This window comes from Acomys minous, assembly GCF_964271855.1.
Source record: "Acomys minous genome assembly, chromosome: 1".
Classification (NCBI taxonomy): domain Eukaryota; kingdom Metazoa; phylum Chordata; class Mammalia; order Rodentia; family Muridae; genus Acomys; species Acomys minous.
In genome coordinates this window covers 102,830,217-102,852,783 of record NC_140483.1, presented here as the reverse complement: position 1 = coordinate 102,852,783, position 22,567 = coordinate 102,830,217, and the positions used below count along the sequence as shown (strand labels likewise).

At 43.7% G+C, this 22,567-nt stretch overlaps 1 protein-coding gene and 1 pseudogene across 6 annotated transcripts in view; one reads left to right on the top strand and one right to left on the bottom strand.

Annotated features, from left to right (window-relative positions):
* The window catches only part of JPH1 (junctophilin 1), a 98,800-nt gene that overhangs the window by 62,349 nt on the left and 13,884 nt on the right, over positions 1-22,567 (bottom strand). The window lies entirely within an intron of this gene.
* LOC311600327 (annexin A7-like) lies at positions 13,636-16,619 on the top strand (annotated as a pseudogene). The gene has a single exon. The product of its transcript is annotated as an annexin A7-like (transcript).

Below are 22,567 nucleotides of genomic sequence, written 5' to 3'. Positions count from 1 at the left end.
TTACACATACCAAGGAACCATAACAGACATATGTTACTACTTGGGGCACTTATAGAGGTTTTGAACTGGGCTCTAAATTGATGGCTGCATACACAAGTCAGAAACAGAGGACCATAAAACTTCGCCCTTCCACAGGGAAGGCTAAGAAAGGAGAAATTACAGTGATGGTGTATGCCTTTAATCCCAGCACTCAGGATCTCTGGGAGTTAGAGGCCAACCTGTTCTACAGAGTGAGTCCAGGACAGCCAGGGCTACACAGAGAAACCTAGCTTTGGGGGGGGGGGGAGAGAGAAAGTGGGAGGAAGCTAGAGAGGGGCAACTCACGCACTCACGCACGCACGCACGCACGCACACACGCATGCACACACGCATGCAGATAATTGGGGACGGATGTAAGTTCAGAAAATGGCTTAGAGCTTTGTCTCCCACATTCGTTTTCATTGTTAGTTATATTTATTTAGCAGTGGTCTAATAGAAGCCTTGCTTTCAGAAAAATTTTTTTACAGCATCCCGGTGAGCACACATCGTTTCTTCCTCCTCCCAAGCCCTGGCTGGACGCTCAGGTTGTAGCTCCGATGATATTGCCATGAAAGTGGTAACAGAACGGAAGCCTTGGACTTTACCCTACACAAACTGCTCTACTTTCTCTTTTTATAAACACAGACGGGAAGCAGAGAGATGGAGAAAGTGAAGAGCGATGAGCTAATGACTGGCTGGATTTACCATTTGTGTTTTTGTCCTCTTCATCTCCTGACCACTCTCCACCCCACCCCCCCATCTCCCCCTTCCCCAACCCCCCCATACCTAGTGAGTCCAGTGGGTAGCAGTGACTGCAAATTTCCTTCCCTTGAACCTCTCTACCTTTAGAGTTGTCCCAGCCCTTAACTTCCAGCCAGCTGGGAAGCACAGCAGCGCTTGGGGATAGGTAGGGGCAGGGAGGACCTCAGGAGCCAGGGCTGGTGAATGAACTTCTAAACAAACTCTCCACTGACATGGCACTAAAAATAAGTATGCTTACATGCATAACACATTTCTGGAACACTAAGCTGAACTCTCCCTGAGACTCAGGTATCGGTCTTATTCAACTTTATACAAAATCCAGATGCAGCAACTATTAACTGCTGGAGGTGGTAAGTTTTGAAGTGACAAACACACACCTGTTAGGATGTGAGGGAACGGCAGAGACAGTGGACAGACCTGGTGTATCAGCTGCTTGCCCGGATTCCGGTCAAATGCTGATAAGGCTCACTGGGGCATTGCCTTATTTAGTCAGACTCGGTGCCCAACACCGGAGCACGGTGACAACTGCGCATGCTATTACAAGTCCTACTCCTTTCAGCCATCTGCTGACACACCAATTAGAAAAAGCATCTTCGCGGTCCAAACAGCGTGCTGCCGCTCTGACTGAAACTCTCCCACAAGCACGACAATGACATGACACACCAACCTCGATATGCTGCTTGGCAGCGAAGTCCCCATGACAAGCAGTAATACCGACTAAAGTCTGGTTTGTAAGGCTCCCCCCCCACCCCCACCACCAACACTGAACAAATCAGTGTATGGAATATTTTCTTTTTGGTACCAGTTCTGGGGATGGGACCCAGGGTTTGTGTATGCTGGGCATGGACTGCCTAAGCAACTACACTCCCAACTCATAGTGAGTCGGTTTTAATTGCTTATAGGCTTGTCAGGTTGTTTATATATTAATATTAGATAAACTGCAATATATATTGTTAAACAACAACAAAAACAGAGTACAGTGTTTTGCTGAGCTACCGAATAACTCCTGAATAAAACTGACATAAAGGTGTTTATGGTTCTTTTTTATTCCACTTAGTGTGCATGTTAATTTCCATGTGCTGATTCCCCAGGGAACAGCAATAATTCATGCTATATGCTCCATATTGGTCTTTGAAAAGCCATGAAATGTCAAAACTGAAATATACATTTACTCAGAAGACTTCTCTCTCTCTCTCTCTTTTTTTTTTTTTTAAAGTTGAAGGTCTATTTGTTCATTTACGTCCCAGGAGTGAGGACTTAATCTAGGACCTTGTAACTGTTAGGTAAGCAAGCATTCTGCCACTGAACTATATTCCCAGCTCTTTTCTTTTTAAACTGACCTCCTTTCTTTTATTTTATTATTATTTAAGAGTTCATACAAGTATATTCTGTACTATTTGTTTTGACAGAGTCTCATGATGGAATCCGGATGGGCCGAGGGATGCCCCTACTTCTGCACCAGCCGAAGATGATAGCCTTACCCGTCTCCAGAAGTTCCAGGTAGTAACTATGGACATGCAGTATGGTGGCATTTGTATAAAAGGGGATATATACATATGCAGGTACGAATATCCAGAAAAACCTACAGACTACGAACATTCGCTGCCTTTGGTGAGAGCACAGAGCAGCAAGAGTCAGGAGTGGCAGGAAATTTGTACTTGATCTATGCCATCTGGTAATTTTAAGATTGTGAATCACGAACATTACTCATCTTCAAAAATTAAGGACAATTTAAAAGTACCACCCTTTCCACTCATAGGGAAAGAGCCTAACCTATTTATAGGGCACCATGCTAGCAGGTGTCTGTAGGCAAGGCTGCACTTTCACAGCTGGAGAGCACTTTGGCCAGCCCTTCCAGAACTAGGTAACCAGCCTGCCTGCCTCCATCTCTCCCTCCCACAAAGCATCACCCTCAACTCCTCAACCCCCCACCCCCCATAACCCCCACCCCATGCCCCACTCCCCCCTCCCCCGTCCATTTCTTCAACGAAACTTTCCTGTCACTAACCTCCCTATGATCCCTTCAGCTCTGCCTATAACCTCACAGTGGCCCACCGGAAACATGCTCATTCATTTGTTCTGTCTTTCCGGAAGTAGGGATAAACCACCTGCCTTTAAGACATCCACTTGTTACAGTTTTTCTTAACACTGATAAGTGTATCAAGCTCTGATTGTATCTGATCTTCTGGATTAAGTCTTCCCAAATAGTGATAGTTGCTAAACTGAATCAAGCTTATAAAACATAACCACAGCCCACAAAAATTTCAAAATAGAATAAAAGGGAAAAAAAATCACATCAGGCTTTTGAAGACTCAGCTGCCACCTGTTATCACAAATGAACACAGGAAAGATATGTGCTTACAGTGGGAGAAAACCCAATTGCATTCCAGGACGTCTGAGCATGTGAGCAGGGCTAGGAAAGTGACTACGAGTTAAACATTGCTTTCCTTCCCTGAGATATTAAAGAAAACAACCATCCAATTGTTATCAAGAGTCTTGAGGAACCTAAACTCAAGAGTCACAATGTTTCAAAAGTCCTGGGGCTAGTCTGTTCAGAAATAACCTAAATCTATACCGGTCTTAGAAGCCCAGAACACACCCCAAAGTGATTTTTGAAAAAGGTAACCAAGTTGCATTAGTATGCCTATAGAACTTAACATTTCATTAACAATTTAATTATCACATCATGCATGTGCAATTAGCAACTTTTGCTTCAGTGTACTTATTCAAGTTAACAAATTTCTGAGCAAGTATGTTTGTTTAAGGCAAAAAGCAAGACTTCTGAGGCAGAATGAATTTCCATGTGGCCCAGTGAAACTTCCCCCTGGCTCTAAGTTTCCTTCTAGTCCACTGTTTTGGTTTTGTGAGGAAAAAAAAAAAAACCCAAACCAAAACCAACCAACAAACAAAAAACCCCACAAAACAGGAGCAGCAGCAACAAGAAGGTACATTTTCTCTTAGAAATTGGTGTCACCTGACAGTTGGACATTAAAACCCTGACTCTGTAAAAACAGAAGAACCACAGCACTTCAATATAGCATACCATACAAGGATGCAGTTAGTTTAGCTGATATAAACATTTTTTTTTAGCCAGAAAATTCTTAGAAACAGTTTGAACTCATTGTCTTTACTTGACAGGCGAGAAAACAAAGCCCAGAGAAAAACACTTATTGGCTGTGCTGTTGGGGAGATGTCTAAGCATTAAAAGAACTGGCGGGGTACCACAAAACCAAGAGTCTGTTCCAAACACTGTTAGGAAAGATGGAATATGGGGGACAGCGGAGCAGGCAGCCCTGAGGGACTCTGGCACTGCCTATCTCTACTTTCCCATCTTCCCACCTGCTGCAGAGTTTCAGGTGCATCTATGCCCCTCCCTTGAACAACATGTCCAAGCTGGCACTCAGCACACATTTAGTGCAGCGAATCGATGACGTAAGGATAAGAGTAGTCACAGTAAACTGGGCATGTAGAGAGCAGTGGGTATAACGAAGATGGAAGGAAGATGGTCAACGAAAGAGATTGTGAGGAGACACGGAAAAGGAAGAGAATCATGAGAGTGGCCATGGACACTGGTACACAGTGAAGCGGAAAGATGTTTTTCACTTGGATAATGTCTCAGGAGAGGCAAGCCTGTGCACCATCACTAGAGGATGCCAAGTAAGTAAGGAGTAGGAAACCAGATTGTATTATTTGTGTGTATGTGTGTGTATATGCCTATGTGTGCTATCTCATGTGCTTGCATGCCCAAGTATGTGTGTGTGTGTGTGTGTGTGTGTGTGTGTGTGTGTGTGTGTGTGTGTGTGCAAGCCCACATGCATATGCATACCAGCACATGGAGACCAAGGGCCAACTTTGGGTCTCTTCTTCCATAACTCTCCTATTCTACTTTTTTTTTTTTGAGATGAAGTCACTCACACTTGCTGTTGGCTGTTTCAGCTGGATTGGCCAGTCAGCAAGCCCTAGGGAGCTGTCTGTCTCAGTCCCCTCACACCAACACTGGGGTTACCACGGGAGTTGCAGTTGGCTGCTGTTGTACTTAGGTTTTTATATGGGTGCCAGGGATCTGACCTCAGGTCCTCCTGACGGCATGGCAATCCAACACCCACTGAGATATTGCCCCATTCGACTTACATAATCGGAATTTGACAGTCTTACATGATGGGAGTGACATTTTGTTAATATATTTCAGGGGGGGGGAAAGTACATTAATGCTTTAATTATATAGAACTGGCGTGTTTAAACGTGACTCAAACTTTTATGGATAGTACAGAAAGTTTTAAGCAAGGGTTTAGTACTGGGCAAATGGACTCATCCATACCATATGCAGCGTGGAAACTGACAGGTTCCAGCAAATTAGGCCAAAGAAACATCCACTTACAGTGATGCTTAGGATTCCCTGATAATGGATCTGCTTTAAAAGGAAAGCAGAATTTATTTCTACAGAACCTTTCTGGCTAAGAAAATGGAACAAATCATTTGGTCTGATTTTGATTATTTATTTTGCAAGATTAAAAAAAAAACAACTTTGGTATTTTAGCCTAAATGTAGCTCCATGAGCAACCAAGGTATATAATCAAATGTGTAGCCATCACAGCCTCCTGCTGTACCTTGGATGTGGGGGTGCTCCAAGACAGTTCTCAGGGATCTAACTGAGTGCATGGCCATCACAGGCTCCTACAGTACCCTGGAAGTGGGTGTGCTCCAAGAATGCATGGCCATCACAGGCTCCTGCGGTACCCTGGAAGTGGGTGTGCTCCAAGACAGTTCCCAGAATCCCTTTGGACTGCCTTATACCCTACACCGGCAGTTCATCCTTTCTATTCAGAACAAGTTCTCAAATATTCCTCTGGCTCAAGATCTGACTCTTGTGTTCCTTCCCCGGGAGACCTTCTCCGTGTTTTCCCCTTGCAACTCCATGAACAAAACATTCTGAAAGCCACAGCATTCTACCCTGCCCCATAGTCCCCACCCTGACCCCCCTGTATTGCAGAGATGTGCAGTGTTCTACATTGGCATGCCTGGAGTTCACGTGAAGCCTATGAACACTCAGCCCTGTTAACTCATGGTACCATGACAGAGTGTAAGGTACACGGTTGGATCTTGGGCTTCTATGAACTGGCGTAAGGCATAATATCAGGGTCACACATCACCAACCTGAACCTTCTGATTTTTTTAAAAATTTAATTTCAGTTTTATTAATTTATTCAGATTACAACTCAAATAACCTCCTGATTCTTAAGTGAAAACTTCTGTTGTCACTTTGTGGATTTCAAACTTATCCAAATATAATGAACTAGTTTTGGTCATTGGCTGCGAAGCCTAAGGCTTGTACATTTGGAAGGAAGATGAGATTTTTAATAATGTTAAGACAGACACTTTGTGTTTGCTTAAAAACATGGAGAAGTAGTATAAGGAGAATTTCTTCACAGCTTAAACTTTGCATATTTCTTCTGAGCAGGTTGACTAAGGACATGTGAGGCAGGAACACAGACATGCAGATGTGTAAGTGGGCGAAGCCCAGTCGAGTCCTGCTGAGCGAGGCAAGGGACAGGACAAAGACACAGGTGTGTTCCATTCAAAGCTGTCTAAACACCCACAGCAGATGGCTTGCAGTGGTAAACCATGCTGGCCCAAGTTTTTAAAAGGAAATCTGAATCACAAAAATCTGTCTCTACAACCACAGTTTGCACACACCCTGGAGAAGCCTTCAGGAACTTCCAAACAGAGGCATGGCTACGTGTACAGCAGGCTGGGACTTTTGTTCATCCTGGCATGCAGTGTATTGGGAGAAAATAATTTACCCTGGACAGGATTTGGGTAGGAATATCATTGCTGATCCTTTTTGAGCGACCTATGAGAGTTCATAAAGTTCCACTAACCCCAGAATTGAATACACTTCCTACCTGAACATCACAGAAGCCTTGTAAAAAGCCCTAGCTGTGGCATCACCATGCTCCAAGACATGCCCGGCATTGGTGAAACCTGGCCAAAATATCGCGATATGCCCCCAACTGGAGTGAGAACTCACAGAGTAACCTTACTCCAGCTCTGTTAGGTTCTATCAGCTGTCATTCCATGGTACAGAGGAAGCTCAGGGAAGTGGATTGCTTGAGGTAACTCTGCTCAAAGGTAACAGTGCCAAGCACCTGAACCTTTTCTGGCTTATTGAGTCTTCTCTTCCCCATTACTACATATTACAGAAAGACATTAAAATCGTCACCTAAATCTCTCTGGACAGAATGTGCTTTGTCACATTGAAGACACGTCACCCCTTTGCCTTTCTCAATTTCTTGATGACAAAACACAAGTTTACATCTTCCCTAATTTCAGCATCCATACATAACCTAGAGTTGACTATCTCTCTTCCTAGGACCAGAGTGACAAAATGGAACAGGGGCTTTATCAGAGTTTAGACTGTGGAACAGCGTTAGAATGTGAGGCACTTCAGAAGGAACCAGGAGAGTTTGGACCCCACAGTTGGAGTATCTTGGGGGATGAGCAGACACTCTCACCAAAGCCTCCTGGGTACTCATCTCTGATAGGATGTTTGTGGAGCCATGGAAACCCACAGCAACTAAGCAGAAACAGTAGGGTTAAGCTATCAGGGGAATACTGAGAATGAGCACCCAAGCTCAAGGCCTGGGACCACTCTGAAGATGAAGTGTCCCGGCTTTTGCCATTGGTTCCTCATGCTATATGGTTAGTAGACAAACAGGCAGCACACTTGCCCTGTCTCATCGCACTCTCAGAGGCAGAGGAGCCTCGTGAACATATCCAGCTGGATGGAGAGGTGCCAAGATCCAGCTGGCCACAGGGATCGAAAGTTGGCCAAGAGCAGTCCTGGATGGACCTTCCCTCATTCCCGTGTGATGAAGCCAAAATGAACAGCAAGCAAAACTTCTGCCTTAACCCCTCTTCTTCCAAGAATTGCCGCCTCCATTGAAGGGACCTCTCTGGTGACGCTCCTCTACTTGCCTGACATCCTCATCGCTGCTTCATACTGCATTGCTATGTGTTTACATGCCCATCTCTGCTACCCGACAGCACATCTCCTGGAGACCAGATACCTCATCTTCTTCTTGTGTGTGTGGAGTTCTATGAAGGCACTTACTCCATTCTTCCTTTGCATGGAGAGGCATTTGGGAAATGCTGCTGAAAGGATTCCAAAATTTGCTCCAGGGCGGACCTTTAGTGCTTACTTTCAACAGAGTTTATTAACTCTTTTGACCTTCGCCACAGTCCACAGAGTAGCTATCACTCTCCTCTCAATCTAAAGATGAAGCACTGTGAAGTGTGCAAAGGGTAAGCCATGATCCAGGCTCAGTCTCACATCACTGACAGCACCAGGATTGGAACCAGCCATCAGCCTGCAGCCTGCAGAGTGTGTGTTCTTCGTAAGGGTCTCAACAGAGCGGTAAGTGACAATAAATGGCACTGTTATTTTCTCAGGAAAAACTACCTACCAGACTGTGCCAATATGGGCTCCTTTGTTTGGATAACTCTCCTGCAGATTTCTATATCTGGAAAAGCTTGTTTCTTCAAGATCCCATTCAAGACTGTCTCTGGGAAGTCTCTTGGGCTCCTCTTGATGGATAGGGATAGTGTGCTAGGTTCTTAAACATTCTGCCGTTTGTTCCCACTCAGCCCTCATCATCGCAGACCATCTGTTAGCTCTCCCTTCAATCTCTTGACTCAGAATATGAAGTCTCTGGGAGCAAGGCTTTCCTTCTCATGACAGGCAGCCTGGACACATGAACTGTTTGTTGCTCACTGTAAGGGCATTCACACATACTTGATATCACAGAATTCCCCCATGCTTCTCAAGCTACATGTCAACTTGTTCTGTTTCTTATATGGCCACAAAGTATGATGAGATACTTTGCATGTTAGCTCAGTATAGTAAGGGAGTCATTCTGGCATCCTTGTCTCCAGACATGGGACAAGGCTAGTATTCCAGGGAAGGTTGGGGTGTTCTCATGAAGTCTGCCTGCAGGAGGGCCTCTGAACTCCTGTTCCTGAGGCTTGTGAAGGAGTGGGTACAGTTCTGGGGTCAGAGTAGCTCCCCCATCTGTTCTTCTCACATCACGTGTGCTCAGTGTCCAAGAAAGTCAGTGTCACTGCCCATTAAAGAACCCAGGGATGAATAATCTCTTCCACTAAACTGATCCCCTTCGTGCAGCGACCTCAATAAGGAGTATAAAAAATATCTGTAATGCATATATAGCACTGGACTGATGATGTATGAACTGTCAGAACCTCATTAAATCTTAGCCTCATGCCTAATAGTCTACACCTCTAAAGAACAGTCTCTCGAAGAATATAAATCAATCAAGACCAAGTATTTAGAGGGCCTCAAATGTCCTGCCATTTGTGTTAGGTTCCATGTAAGATACAAAAAAAGGGGGGCCTCAGTAGCTTATAGTATATATAAGTAAACACAAAGCAGGCCCTGAATAAGTAGTGATCTCTCACGATTATCACTTTCTTTCTCAGCACTGCAGAAGTCTGTTACTCCATAGGCAGCCAGAGTCAGCCCCTTACTATGAACAATCCCAGCTCACTTTCGTGCCCACTTTAGCTCAGTGTAGAAGGTAAACTTTCAGAAACTAGGAGGAAACTTTCAGAATTTCTATCTGGTTTGCTGTCACATTATCACATCTATTAACTTAGGCTTGTAAAAGCTACCCACAATTTATAAGAAAACAATGGATAGGAGAAAAAGGAAAATTACCGAGAAATGTCCAGAGAAAATCCAGTTCTGTACAGCCTATTTTACATTTCCACAGTTCTTTAGATTTCTTTGGAACATGGCTTGCAAGCATAGCAATTCTCAAGCACAAAGTTTCATTTATTCTTCACAAGAAATACCCCTTCCCCCAGAACTTTATTTAACCATAATTTCCAAATAAAAATCTGTGTATACTAACAGGGAAAGTGTTTTCTTATCCATGCAAATTGTGGGATGATTAAGCCAATTACTATATCTAAGAAACACCCTCTTATCTCTGTGGATTAAAAGCAGAGCCTCCTTATGGACATGGCTTCAAAGGTGGCAAAATAACCACTGGGAAAAATGTCCTCGTTCCACCACTAACAGAATCTGCCTAAAAATGGGCAACTTAGATGCAGGCAGAGTCGACAGCCGCACTCTGCCAAGTCAGGGTAAGCAAGTCCTCAATAGTTCCTGCCCTTCGAACAAGTCTGGCAGAAATATTAGGCCAGAAAGCTAAAGATGAGGCTCCAGCATTATAAAGTGCATTGGGTGACTGGTCAGGAGGTAAACTGTCTTAAGTCAATTTGTACATTTTGGAAACTGCTAACCCACACTGCTGGTTCACTTAGGAAGTTAAGTTTTATTCCTTCTCAGGTCTCTGAGGGGCATTGAAGACAAGATAATATAGTTCTATAACCAAGTTTAGCTGGTTAGGGGACAAGATCGCTTTAGCTCAAGATAAAGAAGTTAAGCTATTAAAGTTGAGATAAGATAGATATTGAATCTCATTAGGAGATCTAGACCCAACAAGACAGGAAAGACACTGACTTCAAACGAGACGAATGCAGATGGCCAAGACACTATGAATGTAACATATATAGTACTCAGTAGTCTCATGATTGTCACATGGTTCTCCCTGCTGTATGTAGTTTGTTTTACACATGTGTAACAAAATAAAAGTATAAAAAAAAGAAAAAAAGCAAACTTCCATATCTTTGGCTAACTCAAAATTCTCACATAGACCAAATGTTTAAGATATAGCATGATGTAATACATGATTTTGCAGAAGTAACTCATATCTGGGTAGCTTGATAAAAACTAATATTTTGGTTCATTTGTTCATGTTTGGTGAACTTTCCAAAATACTGTTGTTGGACTAGAGACTATCTGACAATTATTATCCTGACAGAAACAATTAGGATGCCTGAAGACCTCTGACCAGTCCTAGAATTGCCTGCTTCCTTGGAGAGGCTGCTCGCACAGAGAGCTGGGGGAAGGTGTCTGTCAGGGTGGCTCTGGGAGCCTGCAAGGTTCTCTGTCTTCAGCCATGGAGGGAGGCCAAAGAAAGACAGCCCTCACAGGGTAAGAGAAGGGATGCTGACATGTCGGTCTGGATCCCAGATAGATGCTCAGCTTCCCAAGCGCTCTGTGCAGAATGCCAATCTCTCTGTTCATCCCACCTACTCTATGCAGTTACCACACGTCAGCACATTTTTCAAAGGTTCAACCTGGGCTGTAGGGTTAGGGGTCTGTGTTAGCCAATCAACACCTTCTTCTTCTTCTTCTTCTTCTTTGTTTAGCTGTAAGGCAACTGTCTGCACTTAGACATGTTCTTACTCTCTGAAGAAAGTTTTTATTCCTTTCCTATAGATTCTTAGTCAAAAGACCAGGCAGCATGAAGATTCAAGCTTAGAGGGGCACTGCAGGCACTGATTATGCCTTACAGAATAAGGAAATGCCAATTTGCCAGGGAGAGAGAATTAGGTAGAATTATGTAAGTAAATTACATTTACAATCACAAACTGTGTTTGACACTTGCCTCAGTATACACTAATTTCCTGTTTCACTCATACCTCTGTAGACCCCCTCTACATACTTTCCCAGCACGTTTATTATATCAGCATGAATCTTTGATTTTGATGTTTTCTTTTCTTTAGGAACTGCTCCAATGATCAGGCTGCGTAGTTCTACTGTTATAGGAGTCCCACGGTCCCCCAGACATGTCCCACTGTGAATGTTCATACGTTATATGATTTATTAGTTTGTGCCCACTGTCCCAGCATCACCCTGCCTGCCACGTGCTCCAGGTCACTCTACGGAGGACACCTTTAGTATTTTAACTTGTGTACAACAGGCTCTGACTTTTCTCCTTTTGAATTTCAGGACTAGGTGGTTTTTTTTTTTTTTGACTGGATTGATTCATGTTGGGGTGTCTTCTCTGTGCCCCAACAACTTCTGCCTTCAGTCCAGGGTACGCACAGCATCTCAACTCGTTCTCTGGAGACACTGCTTTGCTTATGTTACTGGCTTCTTCAGAGCTCGGGGACAGCTTCCACCTGTGTGCTGCACGGTGCCACTCTGTATGTCACCAGCCTCCTCTCACGTCACCACCCAGCGGTGGTGCCCAACACCGCAGCAGAGCGAGACAGAGTGCCGGGCTATCCATGCTGAAGAGAGTGCGGGATCAGGAAGGGGTTTTTACATCTAGTTTTTAATGTTTAAACATTTATTGTTTGTATGTGGGTACACATGTGGCAGTCAGAGGATTACACAGACTCTGGGGATTGAAGTCAGGCCACCAGGCTTTGGGAGCAAGTACCTTGACCTGATGAGCTGTCTTGCCGGCCCCCTGGAATCGTATTCTTGTAGGTACACTGGGACTAAGACTTTTCAAGTGAGAATGAAGTTCAAGCCTAAATATCACAGTCACGCTGTATCCAGCATTTCTGGCCTACTTCCCTATTGATTCCCAAGGGATCAATACATTCTTTGCTACACAACAACAACACTGGCTCTCAGAAGTTTTGGAAGTAGTACCACTATTCTCCTAATACTTGGGACTTTCTGATCATGTTTCATGGGGGCATGAGGGCAGGAGCAAGGCACGTGTTTGGGAAAATCCTTGTTCCCAGCTGCTATTGGCAGTGAGAGCCACTCTGAGGCATTAACAGGACATGAGCCCATGGACCTGTGAGTCTAAGACCCAGACTGTGCCACAGCTAGGCATACTAGTGAGCTCACTGCTTTTGAGTGTGCCCCTTCTCCTTAGGCTATGCGCTTTCACATATCATGTACATTATTGCTTCCCTCCCTGGCACTAAGTCCATTGTCTCTAGTAAGGCCACGCCTTAGCTTCCCTCCAAAATGTTGCTCCCTGATCAACTTTTTTTTCTCTGAGACTGGATCTCAGCAACTAGTCCAGGTTAGTCTTGAACTTATGACCCTCCTTCTGCCTCCTGAGTGCTGGGATTACAAGGCTCTGTCCTGACCAAATTCTTTACGGCATCATGCCCAACCAGTTTTACCTGACCCAAGGTATGGCTACTGTGCCAGACTTCCCAGTATTCACACCACTTCACTGGCCATTTCTTTGGGGCCAGCATCCACCCACGCATGTTCACCAGGACCCTAGTGAGGGTGGGTGCCCATCCTCATCTTCCCTTTGGTGGTTTATCCTATCTGCCTTGAAACGCATTTGAGATATGCAGGGAAGGCTCAACAATGGTGACAAATACAGCAGCTGCAGTTTAAATAAAGCTTCTAAACATTAAAGCTTAGTCACTGAACTTTAAAGCCAAAAATCATACAGTACCCAAAATGCTGAAGCAACAAAGCAAAGCCAAAACCAAACCAAACCACACCACTTCCTAAGTATACTTTTCTTACTCTAGTTTTCACTTGTGGAATTAAATACTAGTGCTTGTTTCTTACTTGATAATCAGATTCAGGGATTCCAGTAACAGGTTGAAAGCTACTCTCCTGAAGAACAGAGAGTAAACTTTTGCTGGCTAAGGGCAGAGTGAGTGCTAGGGCACTACTGCTCTAGCATGCCTAGGCTCCCTTAGCAATCCAAGGAAAAAATGTTTTTACTGCCAAATTCATTTTGTAGTATGAAGAAGTGTTACTGGGCTACGTAGCCAAGTACAAAGGAGCCATTCGAACGGCCTGGTAGATAACTATTTAATTCCTCTAGGAACAATCATTTTGACATCTGCAAACTGCCTTGGGATTACTGTACAATGGGGTAGTACAGTAATAAACATGCTGGGTGAACAGATTTCAATTCATGTATGTTAACTCTAAGCTTGTGGTGGGAGTCAGGCTCACACTTCCTTTTTCCCTTCACATCTAACAAATGTGGAACATGCAAGTATTTCATAATCATTTCTTTTTATTTATTATTTTATTTTTATTAAGTATTCACTTTATAACCTGGTCATATATCCTTCCTCCCCGCCCAGTCCTACCATTCCCCTTATTTCCCCTATCACCTTTATCCAACTACTAGGGGATTCATATGAGGACTGAGCTGCCCATCAGTTATATCTGTGTAGGGGGCGTAGGTCCAGTCGATGCATGGTCCTTGGTTGGCGCTTCAGTCTCCATGGGCCATCCTTGGCCCTGGTTAGTTGGCTCTGATGGCCTTCTTGTGGAACTCCTGTCCCCTCTGAGTCTTTCTATCCTTCTCCCTACTCTTCCATAAGACTCTCCGTGCTCTGCCCAATGTTTGGCTATTCTAAAATTCATATGGAAAAACCAAAAAACCCAGAATAGCTAAAATAATCCTATACAATAAAGGAACTTCTGGAGGTATCTCCACCCCTGATTTTAAGCTACAGTACAGAGCAAGAGTAATAAAAACTGCATGGTATTGGCATAAAAACAGACTAATTGATCAGTGGAATTGAATTGAAGACCCAAATATAAACCCACACACCTATAGACACTTGAATTTTGACAAAGAAGCCAAAAACCATAGAATGGTTATTTTCAAGAAATGGTGCTGGTCTAACTGGATGGCACTCAGAGGAAGGACAGCAGGTTACCAAGAAGAGACTTGATACCCTATGAGCATATACAGGGGGAGGTAATCCCCCTCAGGAACAGTCAGTCATAGGGGAGGGGAATAAGGGGAAAATGGGAGGGAGGGAAGAATGGGAGGATACAAGGGATGGGATAACCATTGAGATGTAACAAGAATAAATTAATAAAATAAAATAAAAATAAAATAAAGAAAGATGCACAAAAGTCAAATCCAAGTGGCTCAAAGACCTCAACATAAAATGAGAAACACTAAATCTATTAGAAGAGAAAGTGGAGAAGAGCCTTAAACTCACTAGCACAGGAGACAATTTCCTGAACAGAAAACCAACAGCTCAGGCTTTAATATCAATAATTAATACATAATAACCTTCTGAGTTGAGTTCTAGAGCCATGCTTCTGGTACTTCAAAACAGGTTTTAGTTTTGGTTCCTCTAATTACAGTCTTGTTGCTAAGAGTTTACACGTTATGGGATGGTGGGTATATCATACCCAAGCTATGCCAATAGGCTACCCATCTTTCCCTGTGTATACTCCTGAAGGCCAGGGGTCATCTTTACTTTAGCATCTATATCCTAGTGGCTTTCTACCAATGGAACGAGGTGCTTACCCACAAGCACCAAGAGGAGCTGGAGGCCACCCTACACTCAGAAGTTACCCACACCCTGGGGGCCATTCTGGTGTCCTACAGCCAGGGGACACACCAACCTATCCTGGAGTCCAAGGCTTTGAGGTCCTATGTGATGGAGCAGGATTTTCTGGTTATCCCACAGCCACTTGCACAGTTTTACGGTGGCGGATCAGTCAAGGAGCCAGTGACAGGTGGCATTCCTAGAAGACAGATGCCTTCTCAGTACCCCAGAGGACAAACTCCTTACCCTAGCCAGGTCACTACAATGACTTGGGGCCCCCGAGGAACGATCCAACTAACCTCCAACTTTGATGCAATGAGAGGGTACAGAAACTCTCTGGAAAGCAAGGAAGGGGATGGCGGCAGATGAGCAAGCAGTGGTGGATGTTGTGTCCAACCATTCCAGTGACCAGAGACAACAAATTAAGGCAGCCTTAAGAAGCATGTATGGCAAGGAGTTAATTAAAGAGCCCAAGTCAGAGTTGAGTGAAAATATGGGAGAATCAATCCTTGCCATGTTCATGCCTTCTACATATTATGATGGCGGGATTTTACAGAAAACAATGCAGGAAATCATGGAGACTTTTGTACACAAGAGCAAATCAGGAAATTTGAGACACTGTGAGATATTATCAATTAGAATTTGTATGAGACCTTGAGAAAGACATTAGGTCAGAAACCCCAGAACATTTTGAACATCTCTGTGGTCCATGTACCAGGAAAACTGTGATAAGAACCAGAGTGCAAACCACCACACGGTTTATCAGGCTGGTCGGGGAGGCTAGGGACATGAGTCCTGCCTCAACATGGCTCTCGGCACAGGAAGCTTCCCTCAACTAAAAGCTACCATGAAGGCTCATTCTGGGATGGCTGACTGAGATTTGTTAAGCAATGTGAGCAGAATTGTCTGGATTTGTAAAGAGAGTGGTTTTAAGACCATCTTGCAGCGCGCCCTAAACCATCCTGCCTTCTTTGCGGAGGGACTCTACTATTCTACAAAGGGCGCTAGCACAGATGATTCCACCATGGCCACAACTGCAGTCACTCACAGTGAGACTGACCTTGTTCAGATAAAACAGATATTCACCCAGATGTATCAGAAGACTCAAGGCACTAGGGTTACAAGTGACACAAGTGGAGACTGCAGAAAGCTGCTTCTGGCTATTATTGGCCAGTGACAGGATTTTTTGTTTTTTGTTTTTTTTCTAAATGAATGAAGCTATTTAGAGTGTATCCTTCCAAGGAGCAAGACCTGCATGCTGCCATGTCAAAAACTACCTGACCAGGGTAGTTGTTAACTAAGGACTGTGTCAGGGTAACATGCTTGGTTTACGCATGTTGTTACTGTCTTAACTCTAATGCTATTTTTCTTTCTATATCCCATCAGTGTAAAGCCATTATCGATGATGTAGTGATTTCACAATACTTGTAAAGCTCCATCCTCACTGCTTTCATCTTAATAGGGACTTCAAATTGAATGCAAATCAGAGTAATCTCCGAAAAAGAAAAACAATTATATAATATGGCCCCATCTCTTCCCCCGACCAACTTCTGACTGTGGACAAGTCTGAAATCCAAGAAGCAGCATGCTGGGTTCTTTTACTCCAGGTAATGAGTAATTTCTCTAAGAAGTGCCAGTCTGGTTCAACACCAGACAAAGGAGGGGAATCTATATTTCAGGAGAGAGGTAGACTTGGGTTTTCTCTAGCAATCGGGTTCATGTTACTAGTAAGAGAAGACTCATAACAATGACTTACCTCCTATATTTGAGATAAGCCACGCATATCCTGAAATCCTTTTGCTAACCTATCAGAGGCATCGGACAGACATACATCTTAGTGTTGCTTCTGTTTCTCACTCACCACTTCCAGTCTACCAAGTCTTATTAAAAGGTAACAATGCAAGGTAAGGTTCTTTATCATCCTTGTCCTTGACCAGAACGTTTATGTTGCAGAGGGTGGGGTGTGAGGGGGAAGAAAAAGCTCCAAAGGGACAGAAGGCAATGAGAGAGTGTGAGGAGGATGGGAAACGAATCCCTCTCCCTCCCCAGCCCCGCCACAAACACACCATGATAGGATGGCCTCATGAGGGAAGCAAGACAAAGGAGCTGGTGATTAAGAGAAATGTTCAAGGTATAATACTATGCCTGTGAAAACATAACAATACTGTACTGTAAAAAATAAAATATAAACATAAACACAAAATACTGCTTTAAAAAAATCTGAAGTCTCCCCCACGGATAAGGCTTTACTGAATCTCTCCTCCACATCAGGCAGACGCCCATCGCACTGGTGGTTCTGTTGAAAGACCTCTCCCGGTCTGCACACTTTCTAGCTCACGTCTCTCAGCATAACCCATCCTCTCCTTTCCAGACTTCACTACACTGAGACGTTTGACAGGTGAGTATTTCCATCTATGCCTCATTTTGAGAGATGCTCATTTTGTGCCTGGTAGAAGAAGAGGAACTCTCATGCTTTCCCTGTGATGGGCCACAGGAGAGCAGAAGCAATGTCTTCCAGGAGCCAAGAGCTCTGCTGTGTACTGCAATACTCCTGCTCCTAGCCAGGCCAGCCTCTATGAACCTAAGGAGGGGTTCAAGAAAAAAAATCACCTAGCTCAATTTCCAAAACTCAGAGGATGTGAAACGTTACATTTCTTGGGCCTCAGCCTAATCTGTCACATGCTTGCTTTGTGATCTTCTAACTCCTCATGTCCTACAGATGTGGTTGCTACACGTTTTCAATGAGATGACAAGTGTCAACGTCATGCCATGGTCCAGGTACCAAGTCAGGACCTACTGGTTCTTCATATGGCCAAATGGTCTCTGCCAGGCCACTATCCTCAGAGAGAAGAGGGGAGACCATGTATTAGTGCATCATGAGCATGGGGGGACATGTTCAGTGTTGTCTATACTGCTTCATCCGGAAACAGTACCAAAAATGCATTCACAGATCAAACAGCTGACTTTGAAATCACTTAATCCAAACACCACTAAGAAGATCCCATTACCCTTCAAAAAATAATTCAACTCACTAAACTATATATGTATATAATATATGTATAGTATGTAATATGTGTATAATCTCTCTCTCTCTCTCTCTCTCTCTCTCTCTCTCTCTCTCTCTCTCTCTCTCTCTTTCTCTCTCTCTCTCTAACACACACACACACACACACTTGCATATGGCCCAGGGGAAGTCAAGGAGAGAGTGGGGAGATTCTGAGAGCCAAAGAACCAGAATGCCATTGCATTCCTACGTGAATCCTACGATCAAGATTGCAATGATCAAGTTCACTTATCTTCAAGAGACGTTTTCAGTGCTAGGCATAGGGGGAGCACAGTCTGAATCCAGCCCTTAGGAGGCAGGGTCAGGTGGATCTCCATGAGACCAAGGTCAGCCAGGTCTACAGAGTGCGTTTCAGGACAGCCAGAGCTACATGGTAGGCCCTGTCTCAGAAGAAGAAAAATTGAGAAGGGAGGAGGTATTATTCAGTTTCTGTACTTAGTCTACCTCATATGCAATATACCCACAAACATGTAGAGAGAGTAGGCAATGACAGATGGTCTGGAGTACAGATACCGGTGACTAGAGAAAGCTGCTTGTGAAGACTCTGTAGGCACGTGTCTGTGACAAACTCATTAAGGCGGTGTCAGTTGCTCCTTGGAGGGTCCCCCTCTACCCTGGTGCTCCATGGCACCTGCCAGCTACACATTAGTAATGTGCATTGGGCTGGGTATTTGCTTTCAAGGACGGGGTTTGTTTCTTATTCATCTCTGTATTCTTAGGGCTTAGTGCCAGATTTGGACAGAGCTTGCACTATATAAATATTTGCTCGATGGTATTTCTGTAGCATAATAATTTTCCAGAGTGATATTTTGTTCTAGGATTTTGCCAAGAAAAAAAAAAAGTTCACCAGCATAGATCGTGCTCACTGAGTCTCCAGAGCACAAATCTTAGAAAGCATAATTCCAAAAATTCAAAGACCTGAATTATACTGTCTTGAGATAACAGATTTCTAGTCATTTGATGTGAGAATTGTCTGACTTGTCCGTTTTTAGAAAGGTGTGTCTAGTAACACATGCACAGAATTCCTTTTTCTGCATGCCCTATAAATATCTTGGGTCTTTAAATTTGGGATCTGTACTGTGGAGGTAGACTGTGAATTTCCCTGAGTTCTTCCCAATTATCACTTAGAAATCCAAGAAGTCAATCAACTTAGGAGGCAGACACAGGTGGATAGACCTCTCTTTCCCTCTCCCTCTCCTCCCCCACCTCTCAGAATGAATGAAAAGATGAAATCCAATATTCTGAGTAAGCAGCACTCCGATCCATCTAACCAACCAAACCAGAATTTCCAGGCCATGATCACTCTACCTACACCTGCTCAACCACATTAGATGGTTCTGGTGCATCTGCACACTCTACCAACAGTTGCTCAACCACATCAGATGGTTCTGGTGTACCTGTACACTCTACCTACACTGCTCAACCACATCAGATGGTAACCTGTACACTCTACCCACAGCTGCTCAACCACATCAGATGGTTATGGTGCACCTGTACACTCTACCCACAGCTGCTCAACTACATCAGATGGTAACCTGTACACTCTACCCACAGCTGCTCAACCACACCAGATGGTTCTGGAGCATCTGTACACTCTACCCACAGCTGCTCAACCACATCAGATGGTTATGGTGCACCTGTACACTCTACCCACAGCTGCTCAACCACATCAGATGGTAACCTGTACACTCTACCCACAGCTGCTCAACCACATCAGATGGTTCTGGTGTACCTGTACACTCTACCCACAGCTGCTCAACCACATCAGATGGTTCTGGTGCACCTGTACACTCTACCCACAGCTGCTCAACCACATCAGATGGTTCTGGTGTACCTGTACACTCTAACCACAGCTGCTCAACCACATCAGATGGTAACCTGTACACTCTACCCACAGCTGCTCAACCACACCAGATGGTTCTGGAGCATCTGCACACTCTACCCACAGCTGCTCAACCACATCAGATGGTTCTGGTGCACCTGTACACTCTACCTACACTGTTCAACCACATCAGATGGTTCTGTTGCATCTGCACTCTACCCACAGCTGCTCAACCACATCAGATGGTTCTGGTACACCTGCATACTCTACCCACAGCTGCTCAACCACATCAGATGGTTCTGGTGTACCTGTACACTCTACCCACATCTGTTTAACCACATCAGACAGTTCTGGTGCACCTGCACATGGGCTTTCTTGTCATCCCCCAGTGCCCTGCATCGCTCAACCATGGGCTCTTGTCTTTGCTAATAGTTAGCAGGTTCCTGTGTCATGACTCTTGGTTCTACAGCCCTTTGGTTATCCTTCATGACCAGCATCCAGAGTGAGCTTTATAAATATGATCATAAACGTCTATCAGTGGTACTTCCTGCTGTGTGTAGAATAACATCTCAGCTTACTCTCCACATAGCTGCAATTAGTCCAACATTTTACCTTACCCCCATTTAGTGGACTATTTTGATGTGTACCCTTCTCCATCACTCCACCTTCTAGAAAATATCTACTTATCCTGTGCTTCTCAGGATAGACACCACCTGTGGAAGCCTGCTTCTAGTACTATATTAGAATAAAGCTCCTCCCACATGGTTCTTAGATTCATGGCAATACATCAATTATTCCATAGTTAATATTTTTTTAAAATTCCCCCAACTAGAGTCCATAAAAAGTCTCAGTATTAATTGTGCATTTACTTGAAAATTTATAGGTTCAAAGAATGATTAAAATTCCTATTTCACTAAGCAACAGGCCTTAGGAGACGGACTGGCTAACACGTGTATCGTGCTGGTTACTTTTTATCGACAGCAAAACTAGGGTCACCTGAAAAAAGGGAACCTCAACTGACAAGCTGCCTCCTTCAAACCGGCTTGTGTGCATTTCCGTGGGCACATTTTCTAGATGAATGATTGATGTAGGAGGGCCCAGGCCACTGGGCAGGTGGTCCTGAGTCGTATAAAAACCAGGCCATGAAGATTAAGACAGTAAGTAAGCGGTGTTCCTCCACGGTTCCTCCTCCTCACCTGTTTCAGTTCCTGCCTCTAGGTTCCTGCTCCGACTTCCTCAGACCTGGGAGGTGTAAGATGATATAAGTCCTTTCCTCTCCAAGTTGGTTTTGATCACAACCACACAACAACAACAACAACAAAAAAAAAACAAACTAGGACATGTGTTTTCTGGGATTCTGCATAAAAATATTACTGAGCATAGTAAGATATGACAGCTAAGGAAGGGGTAAATGCCATGTTTCAGTGGCATCTGTGTCTCTTTAAGGCAAATAACGGGTCCACTGATTTTCCACTCTCTGAGCTGAGCAAGAACGGGATGAGGAACAATGGACCAGGTCAATATGAAGATGTCTAATAGCCCTGCTTGACATGTCTTCAGTCTCACCCTTGAGCCCTAAATTGCTGGCTTCAGTGGTATATCTGTTCCAGGTATTCTGACTAAATGGCTCCTCAAATATATCTCAAACCCTTAATACACAAAAACAAAAGTATGAAATCTTGAAATTACAAAACCAAATTAAGAAATATTTCATACCAATGCAGCAAAATGTTAAAAAAAAAAAAAGACTTTCAGCAACTGAAACCAAAATTTTATTATTTGATACCATTAAATTTGTAAAACTTTTAATCTGAAGTTAAAGAAAATTAGTGGAAACCAAATGAAAATTATCTGTTAATCTCTATAATTGTTTAAAAAATACTAGAAAGTGAGGGCACACACACAATATATATATGTATTGTGTGTGTATATATGTATATATGTATTTTTTTTCTTCAGTTGTCTTTAATAAGTTTCTTCTGGCCCACACAATCTCCTAAGGAGATTGCCTTCAAAAGAGTAGAGCACTTTGGAGCCAGTCTTGACTCCTTACATATTAATTAAATTTCTCAGAAATCAGCTTAGTTTGAATTTGGCATAGTATACAACAAATGTGAAACACCAACTAAAACAGAAGGTCAGAATTCTGAAAAGCTGATTTGATTTTATTCTCAGGAGGCCGTTGTACTAAAGCTGAATGACTTACATAAATACCTCTGGCATTTGCTGGATCCCGTTCCTAAACACAATGTTCATATTTCATCTATAATAAGAAAAGCATCTCAAAGATTTGCAAGGCACTAGTCTTGCAAGCGTCCAGTTTGGTGTCTTGAGTAAAGGGAGATTGGCAGAGTCAGCTTAATCCATAATGGAAAGTTGTGAGTGGGGAGCTTGGGCTGCTGGCAGCTGCTGCTGGGCAGACTCCACAGCTCGCTTGCACATGGGATTCTGCCACTTGCCCAAAGACAGAGCAGCTCTCCCTCGGAGCTGAGGTCAGAGGATACATAGGACAGAATTGTGAACGCCATTACAATTCGGAGGCACTTCCAAGAGGATGTCATAGCTTATGGCTTTCATTATAAATGAAGCTATTCTTAAAAGATATCACGTTTCAATTGTTCATATGTAGACCCTCAGGAACATGTTCTATTTCATACTAGATGAGATGGAATTTGCTGAAACTTGTACAAGGTAGACTCCAACTGCTACAGTTGAAAGAAAGTCAACATATGACC